Genomic DNA, 13,366 nt, shown 5'->3' with positions numbered 1-13,366 from the left:
GGATGGCATATATCAAAAATACTGAAAAAATTTCTGTCGGCAGGAATCTGAAAAAGGTACTTTCATCCACTGCTAGTGGAATTACTGCCTGGCACAAACCCTATGGAAAACAGTATGGAGGTTTCTCACTAAACTCAAATTTAAGCTGCCATATGACCCAGAAATCCCTCTTTTTGGTATCTATTCCCAGGACAGAAAAACGTTTATCCAAATGGATGTATGCACACTGCTATTCATTGCAGCATCAGTACAATAGCTAAGACTTGGACTCAACCCAGATATCCAACAACAGATGAATGGATCATGAAGATGTGGTACATAAATACAATGGAATGCTACATAGCTGTAAGGAATGATGTAATCATGCAATCTGCAGCAACATGGATGAAACTGGAAGATGTTATGTTAAATGATGTAAGCTAGAAGATAAATATAGAATGATATCACTTATATGTGGCATTTAAAATAATTGCATGAAGAAATGCAATGGTCTAAATGGGAGTTGTCTTGAACACCTTGGCTCCAGAATATAGAGAAGAAAAGGAAAGAAACTGAGTAGAAGAGGAGAAACACAAGTATGAAATGATGGGGTTAGGGGCCAAGCTGTCTCAAGTGCATTGGTAGTGTTAAAAAGGGACAGAACTAAATATCCAAGCCAAAGGCAATAGCAATGGAAACAGGAGACCCAAACTTTAATCATCTAAACTTAAAATGGGCCTATTATACTGGAAGGTAGGGGAGCTGGGAAGATGATAATATGTATGGAATGCACTTGTGGAACATTGGTGAAGGGAAGGGAACACTGGTGTTGGGATTGGCTCTAAATTCGCTGTATGTCTGAAACCTACCTATGAAGGACTTTGTAAATCACAATGGTTTCAATAAAATATTTTTAAATAATACATAGTGACAGTGAATTAGCGTCATTCCCACCACCAGTGTTGTCCTCCCCGTAGTATACATCCCATACCTTCACCCTTTCCCCCCTGGACTGCAAGTATAACAGATATCCTTTGCGTATTGCTTGTTGTAGATCGGGTATTGATTCTGTTGTCGTTGACTTTGGGTTTGGTGTTTAAGTTTGATCTTTTTTATTTTTATTTCCACTCAATGTTCACGCTACTGTTGGCTCCTAGTACCATCCACTTTTCTCCCCCTCAATTTATGAGGCAGAACAAGATGATTCAAGTAGTGTAGTTTTGTTGGGGAAAAGGAAAAGAAAGAGATTAATCTGGGAGGAGTCCGTTTAGAAGCTATAAATATCAATAATAAGAAAGAAAGAGTTGGGGCTGGAGAGATAGCATGGAGGCAGAGCATTTGCCTTGCATGCAGAAGGACAGTGGTTCAAATCCCAGCATCCCATATGTTCCCCGGAGCCTGCCAGGAGCAATTTCTGAGTGTAGAGCCAGGAGTAACCCCTGAGTGCTGTCAGGTGTGACCCAAAAACTAATGATGATGATGATGATGATGATGATAATAATAATAATAATAATAATAATAGAAGAAGAAGAAGAAGGAGAAGAAGAAGAAAGGGAAAAATTAAAAAAAAATCAAAACAAGAAATGACCAAAAAAACCTCAATAGCAACAACAAAAAATAAAAAGAAGAAAGAAAAAAAGAAAGAAAGAAAGAAAGAAAGAAAGAAAGAAAGAAAGAAAGAAAGAAAGAAAGAAAGAAAGAAAGAAAGAAAGAAAGAAAGAAAGAAAGAAAGAAAGAAAGAAAGAAAGAAAGAAAGAAAGAAAGAAAGAAAGAAGAAAGGGCTTGTGCAGCAAGGTTTTTTGTGCCTTTTTTTTTTTTTTTTTTTTTTTGCATAAGCACCGTAAGTATTGGGGAAACTAGAAAGGGAATTCCCTTGGCCTAATAAATACAGGGTTTCTCCACCCTTGAAGCATACCATCATGGGAACAACTAAAAGACTCCCGACATTATTGTCAAAACCCAAGGTCTTTTTATGGTGCCAGGAAACATGCTGCTCAGTTATGGATGACTAAATCATCCCTCTGTAATTAGAGATCTTGGAATTTGCACAGGTCATAGGATGAAGTCTCAGAGAGAATCTTTCTTTATGTTTCTAGAAGTTCTGCTTCATCACAGTGTTGTAATCAGTCTTTTCTAAGTAGTTATCTGGGTTTTTGCACAGATCCTAGGATGAAGCTTAGGATATAGTCTTTCCTTATGGTTCCAGAAGTTCTGCTCAGTCACAGTTATCAAAGTCAGACCTCTGGAATTAGAGATCTTGGAGTAAAATATTTTTTAAAAAATCAGATGCCTCTCCTGTCTCCCTGTTAAAGGCAAGAAACACTACACAACTGCGAGCATAAATAAAATAACATTCACAGCTATATTTTCCCCTCATTTGTCCATTTCAACTGCTGTCTCATATCCTACGATCACCGTATGAAGCCGCCCTTGAGAGAATGTCATTCATTCTAGCTGCAGTGCTTGCTTCATGTTTGACTTTTTTATCATGTGATGGACAAAAAAGCTTCCCAAGTTCTTTCACTACTTGAAGGAACAGTTCTCACTACTAACGCTCAATTCCAGGCGCCCTCTGCTGGTAGCAGCTGTCTTCCTGAACTGGCCTCTGCCTCAGTGCATGCTCACAGCTGGCTGCAATATTAATTATGTGTTTTGAAGTTTAAATGTGGAACTCAGTGATTTAATGTACATAATATAGATTCTAGGCAGGCTTGAGAAAAAGGAGCAGCAGAAAATCAAGAAGGAAAACATAAATATGAAGCAAAGGGAGTCCCCCCAAATAAGTTATACTATTGTGTCTGCCAGTGTCAGCTCAACAATTAGAAAAATAAATAAAAGGGCCTGGAGAGATAGCACAGCGGCGTTTGCCTTGCAAGCAGCCGATCCAGGACCAAAGGTGGTTGGTTCAAATCCCGGTGTCCCATATGGTCCCCCGTGCCTGCCAGGAGCTATTTCTGAGCAGACAGCCAGGAGTAACCCTTGAGCACCGCCGGATGTGGCCCAAAAAACAAAAATAAATAAATAAATAAACAAATAAATAAATAAATAAATAAATGCTCACCAGTTGGTGTTGTCTATTGCTGAATTGAGATCTACTTGAACTGTAGATCTACTTTTGGTTCTGCAAAGATAATTTTTATTAAAATGTCTCATAAATTCTTTTTTCCAACTTCCCTTGAAACATATTAGATGAATGGTTATCAAATTTAATTAAAATTACTACTCTAGATGTTTCTTTTATTTTTTATAGTTGAATTTATTTAATTGTTAAATAAATAAAATATGAAATATTCCTTCTATTAAAAGCAATATGTAGGTTTAGTTCAATTTCAGTCAATATCAGTGATACATTTTAAATGTAAATTACTAACAAATAACTAAACACAAAAAGTAATAAATTACTTCATTTAATTGATTATATTTAACATAGTTGAACATAATATATTTGCTTCCAAGTAAGTGGGAGCAAAATTATTTAAAAAGAGAAAAAAGTAGAGCAAGAAGAAAATTTGTGAAAATTATTGTATCTCAAACAAGGGCATGAAGTTATTGTCAAGTTTGCAGCTAGCTGATCCTTTTGTTACTTCTTTTGTTTCTGAACTTTAGGTGGTTTGAGATAGATATTGGCATCAAAATTGGTGTGTTCCAAGCGTCCAGCAAAAATGAAACTTTCGAGTCTTTAATACTTAGGTACCTTAGTACCTAAGTATCAGAATCTTGAGATAGTCCACATTTTCTCTTTCTCCCTTTCTTTGAAGTAACATTGATTTCAAAGACTATAGATGTTTCAATGATATGACTTCATACCTTTTTAACATATATCCTATTACACTATATCCATTAACAAAATTCCTCTCTCTTTCCACCTCAGTCTACCACTGTGAATTTTTCCTGTTGTTTTTTTACCCATTTGTGCTCAGTGGCTACTCCTCAGAGTGTTTGGGGAAGCCATATGTTATGCTAGGGTCTGAACCAAAGGTTGGCCATACCCAAGGCAAGCACTATGTACTATCTCTAATTGTATTTTTTATTAAGCATTTCCATATAACTCTTTGATAAGCCAATATTTGGAAGCATTGAACTAAAAGAAAATGAAGATCAACCTAAACAAAAAAAAATATGGAGACTAAAAAGCCAGTCGCTGAGAGGCCCAGTTACATTATTCAGTATAATTGCAAGGCACTGAAACAGTGCCTTAGAGGCAAAGAAATAAACAGAAGACCCCAGAACTGCTAGGATCTGAGTAAAGAAGCACTAATTTGAACAGTCAGGGATCATTTACATTAACCTCCCATCCTCCCACTTCAAAAAAATGATTTGGAGACCATAAAAAAGCCGTTTTGTAAGAATAAAAGGTAAAAATTTGATCTATAAAACTCAGAGTTTTTATGGCAATTGCTATAACTGGATTCAAAATTTTGCCCTGAGTTTCCTGGAAGCACAAGCAATAGGGAATGTTGGAAATATTACATAACTCAAGTTTTTTGTTTGTTTATTTGGAGGGAGAGGATTATAGAAGAAAACGCATCAATTAAACAAGGGAAACCATTTTTTTTTCTTTAATCAAATGTCAGGAATAACTCATTCCTGGGGTCTTTAGTAAGGAACAATAAAAATGTACTGGGTCGGGGCTGGAGAGATAGTATGGAGGTAAGGCATTTGCCTTTCATGCAGGAGGTCATCGGTTCAAATCCCAGCGTCCCATATGGTCCTCCTGTGCCTGCCAGGAGCAATTTCTGAGCCTGGAGCCAGGAATAACCCCTGAGCACTGCCGGGTGTGACCCAAAAAAAAAAAAAAAATGTACTGGATCATGAACCCAAAAGCAATAAAGAAATAAAGCTTGTCCTCAAACATGACTATTTTTAGTATTAAAGAGTTGGGTTTATTTAAATAGCAAGTATGAAAAACTCATTGCAAGCCAAGGGCAGGGCCCGGAGAGATAGCACAGTGGCGTTTGCCTTGCAAGCAGCTGATCCAGGACCAAAGGTGGTTGGTTTGAATCCCAGTGTCCCATATGGTCCCCTGTGTCTGCTGGGAACTATTTCTGAGCAGACAGCCAGGAGTAACCCCTGAGCATCGCCGGGTGTGGCCCAAAAAACCAAAAAAAAAAAAAAAAAAAACCAAGGGCATAATGCTAATGAGTTTGTAAAGCTAAGAGGCCTTCTGTTAATGTCCTCCAATAGAAGGGTGGCTAGGATTAGGTTATAGCTCAGAAAATCCTGGCAATAATTTTTAAGTCTATTTTCCTAAGTTAATCATTTGCAAGAATCAAGAAAAGTTTTCAAATGAACTACTAATTTTATCCCTAAAAGTTTTGATTAGGAAACCAAGTCTCCACATAGTAAAATAAATAGTTCTCAGATGACCTATTGAGAAAAACTAGCACCTCTAATGATTTCTTTCAAAAATCATTTTTTAGTATTGTCATGGATCCAATTCAAAATAGAAGCAGCTGATAAAGGGTTGGCAGGTACAATGACTGAAAAGGTGAACCCCAGAATATCTGAATACTAGTGCATATTCCTTTGCCACCCTAGAGCTGAAGAATTCCAAACTTAGTGCTGGAACATAGAGTTTTGCATTTTAACTAAGAGTTTCAGTGATTATCTTATGAGATTTGAGAATTTCTGTTCTAGTTCTTGGACATAGAAATATAGGAGGGAGAGAGAGAGAGAGAGAGAGAGAGAGAGAGAGAGAGAGAGAGAGAGAGAGAGAGAGAGAGAGAGAAGAATGAAAAATATGAAACTCGGGAGTTGGGATTAATAGATACTTTATTATAAGTATTAATTATAACCCTAAATTAAAAAAATTAAAACATGGCTACAGACATTGTAGGGATAGCTAGGTCAGAGTTGTGGAGGAGATTCCCCAGTGCTAGAGATAGAAACTGAGGCTGCTGTGTCCAGAATAGGCACTCCAGCCCCAAGAACCAAGGCTTCATAGCATTTTCTGATCTGTCCCAGTGTCAATCCAGAAAGAAAGTGAGCATCAAATCATCATGATGAATAGTTACCTAAACTCCTGCAGTTTTCATGTCTGGGAAACATTCTAATACTGCATCAGTTGCATTGTTTCTAAACAATACTACTGTTCCTCTAGAGCCAAAAGTAACTTTGACGTTCTAATTAAATTACAAATAAAAAAAGCCAAAAGCCAAAGGCCATATCCAAGATAACATGGCTAATCTTGGTAACTTAGGTGAAAACTCTGGACCACTAATACTAACAGGATCCAATTCTTTCTATTCCCAACTTATTAATGCAAGCCAAGGTTGCTACTAGTATGTCTGATTTTATTTAGTTAGTTCAGGAGTTATGAATGCCAGTCTACAATTCTTTTAATATGCTAATGATTTACAAATAAAAAGCAGAGACTAGGCTGTCCTCAGTATATATGTTGTCTTTCCTAGGGATGAAAGGAGATTTGACATAATTTTCATTTACTGCTTGTTGTGCTGTTTGGTTGCAGAGACACTTTGTTTTTTGAGCCACTTACTCAACTCAGCATCCACATTTATAAGTTTCCCATTGTGAGTAGGGGTGAAGTAGACTCTTTTGAACAATTTAACCCTAATGACCTACTTATTGATCTCAAGGTCACCTTAACTTTTGGCAGGGTGATGCTTTAAAATCAGTCTGGCCCTGTGTCAAGCAAGAACCCACCCTTCATAAGAGCAGCTTCTTGCTGGCATTTGCTGACAATGCCACCCAGCTTTCTCTCTATAAATGAATCCTGGCTGTTAAAGGTTTAGCCCAATATAGATCTAAGACTGATGTTGCACATTCTGACTTTATATTCAGAAAGAAATCAGGGAGAAATGATGTTATTCCTCTACAGTTTTTATCTGTGACTGTGTAAAAAACGCTTCCTAATGATACAAGTCTGCCTTTAAAAATAGTCTTCAGAGGAAAATCTCCAAGTCAACACCAATTATATTGCTGAAATACTTGAGAGAATTTGTGTGTATCTGTAATCATTTTTCCTTTCTCCTTTCACTTTCATCCAAGAAAGGTTTTATTGGAGGTTGATTGGAGTAGCCGACAAACCTGTGAACCAGAGTTGTGAGCAAGAAAGGCAGTCACACACCTTTCAGGAAAATGGACCATTAAACCTCTGTGCCTCACAGAAACTGGGATGCCATTGCCGGATCTCCCGTTCCACTTGAAACTCTGTTCAAGAAAGGGACATTTTAACAAAAACTTTTAAAAAATTGTGTTAGGGGCCAGAGCAGTGGTGCAAGCAAAAGGCCGTTTGTCTTGCACGGGCTAACCTAGGACAGATCGCGATTTGATCCCCCAGCGTCCCATAAGGTCTCCCAAGCCAGGAGCGATTTCTAAGTACATAGCCAGGAGTAACCCCTGAGATCACTGCATGTAGCCCAAAAACCAAAAAAAAAAATTTTTTGTGGTAAATAGACAGTTGGTTTGGATTTATAGAAATTAAGGAAATACATCAAATGGGCCAATCGTCCTGAAGTCTGCAGAGAAATTTTGTCAAGGGAGCAAGGTGGAAAAATTTTATTAATTGTGAGTCAGTTGTTTAAGCCCACTTACATTTCAGAAGATTTAACCCAATTTACCCTGAAAATATTTTATGACTTCTGGAAATGTATTAGCTGCATTCCATATGTCATCAATTGAAAGGAACCTTGCACATTCATTCCTGGCATCAGAAATACTAAGAAAAGCCATCTGAGAGGCTGGAGCAGTGGCGCAAGCCATAAGGCATCTGTCTTGCGTGCACACGCCTAGGTAGGACAGATGCCTCAGCTTCCCATATGGTCCCCTAAGCCAGAAGTGATTTCTGAGCACATAGCCAGGATTAACCCCTGAGTGTCACCAGGTGTGCCCAAAAACAAAAACAAACAAAAATAAAGAGCCATTTGGGCTCTCCCTGCCAAGAACCAGGTCCTCCAAAAATCATAGCAATGACTGAATTTTTTGGCCAAGTACTGACTTACATAAGCTGGAAAAAAAATATCCCAACTAGTACAGGCTTCAGAATAAGTTTCTAAAAGAGAAAAGGAGGTTTCGTGATGGGTAAAATTAAGATGACATAACACTGTACATATTAAGATTTTTCTAGGAAAAATATTGCATATTTATTATGGGAAAGGGAGGGCATAGTAGTTGCATAGTTGAGGAATGGATACAATACAATCAGATATCATTTGTACAGAAAATAGAAGAAAAACACCATGAGCATATTTTTGAATATGGTAATGAGAAAAGAGACTTTAGGTCAAGAATTCCAACGCAGTCTCCATCTACCACCATTGTTCAGTTGAGAGTCGATGGTCCTCATTAGTACAAAGGTATTTGGATGCTATGTTTTGATCAAATCAGCATCAAAAGAAAGAAATTATGTGGCTTCTCCCAGAGAAAGCTTGTCACATCTTTCCAATTACCAATATTTGACCAGCCTGGTGTTTTGCTTTCTTTTGGGGGGGAGGGGGATAATGTCACACCCTCTGGTGCTCAGCATTTGCTCCTAGCTGTGTCTGGGGTTCACTAATGGCAGTGCTTAGGGACCCTATGTAGTACTGGAAATTGAAGCAGGGTTGACTACATGCAAGGCAGGCATGTTAACCCCTGTACTATCTCTCCAGCTGTTGGTTTTATTTCCTTCATACCAGAGAGTCCTTAGTTTTGAGGAAAGAAAAGTACACAGAATTAGGGAAAGTTTTCATTATCTGATTACAGTCTGTGAACACTTTAGAACATAATTAAAACTCCTTGTGCTAAGAACTAGAAGATGTTTAGATGCTATGTAAGCCCTTGATACAATCAACTTCTTTCCTGACTTTCAGAAAATGAGTGATTTCTTTCAAAGCCCTCTTCAAGCTGTGGTTGATGGCATAAGAAGCTGATCAGGAAATGTGCAAATCCTTGAAGATTCTACCCACAAAATATCTTCAAAGGCACAGTCATCAACAGGCTTAGCATATTTCCAAAATTCATATCTTGGTGTTTGTGCCTGTGATGAGGAAGGAGGTGATGAGAACAGAAGGCAATTTGGGCAGAATTGCAAGCATAGAAAAAAGTTCTATTTATGTGCTCAATATTCTAAGTAATCATTTTTATTATTTTAATTTTACTCTGCCAGTGTTGGGAGAAGAATGGGGGCAAAAAGAATCTGATCTAGAGGACCAGCAAGGTCAGAGAGATAGTACCAGTAGGTAAGGCAATTGCTTTGCATGCTGCCAACTTGAGCCTCAGCAGGAGTAATTCCTGAGCAAAAAACCAGGAGTAAGCTCTGAGCACAGTTGGTATGACTCAAAATCCAAACCAAACAAAATTGAGGAGCAATGAAGATAAAATGTAGGAAAACACTAAGAGGTATTTAAATGCCTGACTATAATTCAGAATAAACTATTTTATGTGTTAATAAATATGACAGTTACTAAAAATAATCTATCACAAAACTAAGGTATGCTTTTACTTTTCATAGTGAATTTTGTTTAAGATGAACCACTTGGAGGTGCTTTAGGGAAAGAAATGACAGCTGGTATGTCCTGAAGCTGATATTTATGCATTCACTAAGCCTAGATGCTTTTCTCCTCCCATGCCCGTTATCTAACTCAACTCTACATTTTTATCACTTCATATCTGGCTTCTGCCCACATTCTCCTTGTATAGATGAGAATGTTTATAATGCTAGTTCTGCTTACTGTACTGAACACCAAGCTTATATGTAAAAAAGCTCTACCTGAACTATAATATACTAAGATATATTAGCAATGTTTCTTCCGATCTTTTTTTCATCTGGTCTTTATCATAGCCTCCATTAAAGAACATCAAAGTGATCTCCTCTCCTCCCCCAATCCTGACATTCTATCTATTACAAGTCTTATAAATTCTACATTATCACATTGGTATTGCATTGATGAGCCCCTGGCAATAAATAGAGGGCATATTGAATTGTACAATTTGAGGAAAAGTTAATAATAGTAGGAATACAATAAAGAAGAAAGGATAAATACTATCCCTAGGTTCTACCAACAAGAGAAGGTAGTGTGTTTGGAATGGTCACTTGAGAAAGATGGGGCAAAAGCTGTGGTTGGTGACTGCTGCTTATCCACATGGTACTGCTTGATTGGGCATGTTCAGGGGCCTGCAGGGCCACACCCAGTAATCTTTAGGACTGGAAGGAGCATGAAAGTAATCTTTAGGACTGGAAGGCTAGCATTCTTACTAGCCTATAACAATCTTTTTTTTTTTTTTTGATTTGTTAATGATGTTATTTAAGGAAGTGCGCTGAGTTGTTTTAGGTGATAGTTTCATTTTGTGAAGGCTCTCTCATGCACATCTGTTGTTAAACTTCTGCTTACCTTTTTTTCTGATTGTAATAGGGGTGTCTCAGTTGAAGTTCTGGAAAGGAAAAGGCAAAATTAACTTTTCTTCCCTCACAAGGACAAGAGTTCTCATTGCCACAAAGCTGAAAACAGTCTATTTATTGGCACTAATATAAGTTTTTTAAAAGCTTTTTGGCAAATTTCTTCCCTTACCAATGAAAATATATGGGTTTTGCTATAAAATCTGTAATCAACTAATCTAATATGTATGAAAGGTCTCATTTGGGTTCTGATCTAGTGTGAATCAATCATTTAGTTATAATTGTAAATTGCCTCCCTGATAAACCTTTAATCAAAATATAAACTTTATATCTGGAACGCATTAGTGTCTATCACTTTCGGTGTGTTTTAATAGATATAAGTTATTGCTACATAAAAATGTATCTGCCCTCATTCTATCTTAATGGTATGTTTTCTATCCTTAATTCAAACAATGCATGATGCCAAATAAACAATTAAAAGCAACCTAAGGGATAGAAATATTGTTCTATTTCTTCATCCTTAATCTAAAATTTCCGAATACTACCCAAATTTCTTCATCAGCACCTTTCATAGTCCCACCCTGCCCCCACAAGAGGAGCACAAATTATAATTATGTGACTTGACTATATAGTTAATAGCTATGTGCCAGAGAGAAGTTACTTCAACCTCTACTCGCCTCAATTTCCTCATCTGGAAAATAAGAATGATTGTATCATACTGCACAAAGACAGCTCACAAAGCTTTTTTTTTTTTGCAAAAAATGAAGAAATAATAGAGTAAAAGTATCTACCACAAGTGCTATCAATTAACTATTAATATTTTCCGGGTTATTTTCCTTTCCATTTCCACACTTTAATCCAAGACTTCTTCATTCTCCCATGGTGCCAACTGGTCTCCCCACCTAGTCTCTTCTCTACCTTTAACATGCTTCTGAAATTGAGAAATAACACATAAATGTAGCTATACATAGGGCCCCTCTTCAAATACTTTCTCAGTAATTAAGAACAACTATCTCATCTTCATGATATTTCACCACTGACCTATAATATACTAGTTTTCCTTTCCTTGTCTGCCATATGCACTGGCTCTCCAGGCTACCTCCTTGTCTTCCATCAGTTGTCCAAGAGGCTGCTCTGTTTCACCTCTTGGAATACCTTCCCTCTGCCACTACATCTTCTCCCTGAAATATTAACTAATTGACAAAAATGTTGTCAATAAAATAGTTCCAGTACTATTAAAAGCCCACTTGGAAGGGAGTTTCCACTCATACATTTATACTAAATATCCATGTATGGGATGCTCATTTGGGATCCTGTTTATATAATCCCTTGAATTTCAAAATTAACTCCTCTGTAATCATAAGATAGCATTGTACTTGATTTTTAGCACTTCTCCCATATAACAAACCAGCTTCTCGGAGAATCAGTATATGTTTTACTCATCTTTTACTGGAGCTACAGCCAGACAACTTAACAAGCCCTGCTTGGAATTGATTTGAATATTTATGATTTAGTCTAGGCCAATATTAGCATATTAGTATCTTGATACTGATGAGGGGGGACACCCTGCGGGGGAAAACTCATGAAAAGTTAGCAAAACCTCATTAATTACTCAAGGGTTGTATTAGAAGCCAGAGGGACAAATCATAACCAGTGTGGCCTCTCTGAGCCTCAGCAGCTGTCTTGATGTCTCAATGGGAATGGTGAATGATCTGATTTTCACCTGCTACTGTTGAGCCAAGTCTTGTCAAAAGTAGGAGGCTTGACTTGGGCAGCATCGCAGGATCTATTTCTACATGATTCTGTCATAGGATCAAAGTTTAGTGGCTTTGCTCTTCCTGCCATTCATGAGGATTCCAGCATTGAGCTTGAATTCCAGCACACAGCACAGACTCTAGCACATAAAGCACACTCCAGCACATAGCTCAGACTCCAGTATACAGTGCAGGTTCCAACACACAATGAAGACTCCAGGATACATCCTGGGCTCCATCATACAGCAGACTCCTGCATACAACAGATCAGCACACAACACGGACTCCAGCATGCCACTTGCTGGCAAGCAAAGTCTGGCAAGCATCCTGCAGCAAACTGACTCCAGCATACACTATATAGGCTGCAGCACAAAGTATATAAGCTCCAGCATACAGCATGTAGTCTCCAATATTCAGTATAGATTCTCAAGCATACCACACAGATTCCAGTGTACTGCGTGCTCAGCAGAAGCATGTAGCTTCCCCTTGGCCAGAGATGACTGCGGGCACACCTGAAAACAGAACTTCTCGGGAACCATCCATCTCTTCAGCTCCCACCCAGTGTTCAGGAATGCGTAACTACAGATCCTTCCCCTTGTAGGTGCTTTACTCCAGAGGGAACTTTCCTGCAGGGAAACCAGCCTTCAGGAAATGACTGCAGCTCTGTTCTGGGCAGCAGCAGAAAGCACAGTTATCTCCATGGAAATAAGATCCAGACCTCCTCTCAGGCTTGTGATAAGGAGCAGAAGTTTCAACTGCTCCAAGAGAACAGAGATGAAAGAGGAGAATAATGAACAATCCTTGGCTGTTGCAGCAATGTGACTCGGGAAAAGATAAAAGGTCTTCAATTAGCCTTTGCTGTCATTTCAGGTGCAGTCACCGAGTTTTGTTCTTGTCACCAAAGCATACTTAGGGAATGCCTAGCGCCATAGGAAAATGAGGATGTTTTGTCAGGAGCCACATCTGGAGACAAGGAGGCCAGGAGGTGGTAGATAGGCTCTAGGATTAAACCTAAGGCCTCATATGCACTAGGCATGTACTCTACCACTTGAGTCATATCCATATCCATATCCCTGTTTCTTATGAATCTAACTCTTACACATTTGGCAGATGGCTGAGGCGATGTGTTTATTAGGACAAAAATGTATTTAGAAACTTTTTCCCTAACTCCTCCCCCCACTTAGAAAATCCTACCCACATTTATTTATGCTTTAAACATCAGATTATAGCAAAGAAATCAGTAATCCTAGCAATGCTGTCAAGCCAAAAATGTAGAAATAAATGGAGGCTATTGTTG

The sequence above is a fragment of the Suncus etruscus genome, chromosome 7 (genome assembly GCF_024139225.1).
Source record: "Suncus etruscus isolate mSunEtr1 chromosome 7, mSunEtr1.pri.cur, whole genome shotgun sequence".
Lineage (NCBI taxonomy): Eukaryota > Metazoa > Chordata > Mammalia > Eulipotyphla > Soricidae > Suncus > Suncus etruscus.
This window is presented reverse-complemented; position numbering follows the sequence as displayed.